This window comes from Tetranychus urticae, unplaced genomic scaffold (genome assembly GCF_039701765.1).
Source record: "Tetranychus urticae isolate SD_2017Ah unplaced genomic scaffold, NJAU_TeUrti_SD_1.0 Scaffold_5, whole genome shotgun sequence".
Classification (NCBI taxonomy): domain Eukaryota; kingdom Metazoa; phylum Arthropoda; class Arachnida; order Trombidiformes; family Tetranychidae; genus Tetranychus; species Tetranychus urticae.
The window spans coordinates 328001-330500 of NW_028315837.1; the positions used below are offsets into that span (position 1 = coordinate 328001).

At 41.8% G+C, this 2500-nt stretch overlaps 3 non-coding genes across 3 annotated transcripts in view; all 3 read right to left on the reverse strand.

The window, feature by feature from the left end:
- LOC149092817 (large subunit ribosomal RNA) overlaps positions 1-464 on the reverse strand; it is a 4168-nt gene extending 3704 nt beyond the window's left edge. The window contains exon 1 of the ribosomal RNA XR_016200592.1: positions 1-464. This exon is cut by the window's left edge and continues 3704 nt beyond it. This is a non-coding gene — a ribosomal RNA (large subunit ribosomal RNA).
- A 476-nt stretch (positions 465-940) lies between these two features.
- On the reverse strand, positions 941-1095 carry LOC149092818 (5.8S ribosomal RNA). Its single transcript, XR_016200624.1, has one exon. It is a non-coding gene; the product is annotated as a 5.8S ribosomal RNA (ribosomal RNA).
- A 487-nt stretch (positions 1096-1582) lies between these two features.
- Positions 1583-2500, reverse strand: part of LOC149092819 (small subunit ribosomal RNA) — a 2170-nt gene continuing 1252 nt past the window's right edge. The window contains exon 1 of the ribosomal RNA XR_016200524.1: positions 1583-2500. This exon is cut by the window's right edge and continues 1252 nt beyond it. This is a non-coding gene — a ribosomal RNA (small subunit ribosomal RNA).

The window sequence follows — 2500 nt, forward strand, 5'->3', positions numbered from 1 at the left end:
ACACTTCGTGGTTCTATCCGTTTCTCTACAAGCGGTTTCACGTCCTTTTGAACTCTCTCTTCAAAGTACTTTGCAACTTTCCCTCACGGTACTTGTTTGCTATCGATATTACCATCGTATTTAGTCTTAGGAGGAGTTTACCTCCTAATTTGGATTGCACTCTCAAGCAATCTGACTCTATCCGCGACTAAAGCCAGTAATCGATATTCCATTAACCAAGATCTGCCACCGGCCTAGAACCGTCTCTGGGAAGAGGGCCCTTGTCAGAGGGACTTGCAGATTTAGTTGAAATAATCGTGACTCTAGCCATTACGCAGCACCGCTTTCCACCTTTCAATGGAAAACCTTTGCGCCGGACTCATCCCTTTTCACTCGCCGTTACTCAGGGAATCTCATTTGATTTCTTTTCCTCCGCTGAATTATATGCTTAAATTCGGCGGGTAACCTCACCTGATCTGAGATCAAAAATATTGATTAAGTTGATTAATGTTTATTTGTGTTGTTTGCAAGCAAGCAACGTAAATCTACTTTAATGTTTGCACAAATTTTGCCTTTGCATTACTTCTTAGGTCTGCTTTAACAGAATGAAATAGCTACTATTTGTACGATTTATACAAGTGCAAGAAGATTCATCAGTTAACAGGTTAGTTGATCACCATAGTTATCTGCAATACGACTTTAGCGTCGTCAGATAGGCGACTAACCTTAGAATCTCATGCTAGTATCTATTCATATATACTGCTTGCAGAGATGAAATATGCATTGTACACAAAATTTATCATGTGAAACAAGTAGATTTGAGATTCTCCTTACTAAATTGCAACGAATTGCAATTAAGAAAAGGAATAAAACATCAAGATTCATGCATATAAATATACAATCCTCTCAAAACAATGCATATATGGTAGTATGCAAGTGTTTTGTTGATTATTTTACATCTCAACTCTCAGACAGATGTGACCTCGGAAAAGACCCGAAAGCCGCAATGTGCGTTGGAAGCTCAAGTGCTCGGCGTGTCCTGCAATTCGCACCGATTATCGTAGCTAGCTACGTTCTTCATCGATTGGTAATTCGAGTGATCCACCGCTTGAAGATGTATCTTTGCCACCGTGGGACTTTTAATAAGTATCCTAAATCTGCATTGAGAGGGTTTGAAAACAATTGTATGCAGTTTATAAAAACCATAGTTGTCTTTACTTAGTTAGGCGAAGAAGTGTAAAACTTCCTTCTTTAAACCTTGCCGTCAGCATAAGCTGAAGACTTGATCAGGTACCAAGTATGTAGCAAGACAGGCTTTTCATTATAAACTACAATTGTTTTGCAAAAGAAATTATGGCTATCGTTAGATAACCCTCACTCTTTGTTGCATTGGATAATGAAAGATGGATGTATGAATGAACGAATGTAATGCAAATTAGAATCATGTTGCAATGGCTAAATGTTTGCAATAAACATTCACAATTGCGACTCTAATGCAAATACAATTCAATTGCATTCACCATATTAGCATCTACAATATCACTATGCAGAGTGTTTGATTGTTTGAAGGTTGTATTTCTCTTATAATAAGAGGGTAATACGTTAATGATCCTTCCGCAGGTTCACCTACGGAAACCTTGTTACGACTTTTACTTCCTCTAAATGATCAAGTTTGAACATCTTTCCAGCACAATCCGACCACTAGTTTCCCAATGGTCTGGATTGACCAGTCCGAAGTCCTCACTAAATCATTCAATCGGTAGTAGCGACGGGCGGTGTGTACAAAGGGCAGGGACGTAATCAACGCAAGCTAATGACTCACGCTTACTGGGAATTCCTCGTTCATGGGCAATAATTACAATGCCCAATCCCCATCACGAAATGGGTTCAAGCGGTTACCCACTCCTTTCGGAGCAGGAAACAGTATGCACGATGACCACTTCAGTGTAGCACGCGTGCGGCCCCGGACATCTAAGGGCATCACAGACCTGTTATTGCTCTGTTTCGTGCGGCTGCGAGCGCCGCTTGTCCCTCTAAGAAGTCCTTACAGTGCTACAGCATCCTTACCCTAGCCAATTCTGTAGGCTAATAGCAGCAGAGCCCTCAACAGCCGAAACCATCAAGAGATACTACCACCCACAGGTTGACTAAGGGGGAGTACTGCAGTGTAAACTGCAAGTCTATTTAGTAGGCTAGAGTCTCGTTCGTTATCGGAATTAACCAGACAAATCACTCCACCAACTAAGAACGGCCATGCACCACCACCCACTGAATCAAGAAAGAGCTCTCAATCTGTCAATCCTCTCAGTGTCCGGGCCGGGTGAGTTTTCCCGTGTTGAGTCAAATTAAGCCGCAAGCTCCACTCCTGGTGGTGCCCTTCCGTCAATTCCTTTAAGTTTCAGCTTTGCAACCATACTTCCCCCGGAACCCAAAAACTTTGGTTTCCCGGAAGCTTCCATTCGAGTCATGAAATTAGTTACTCAGAATGATCGCTGGTTGGCATCGTTTATGGTTAGAACTA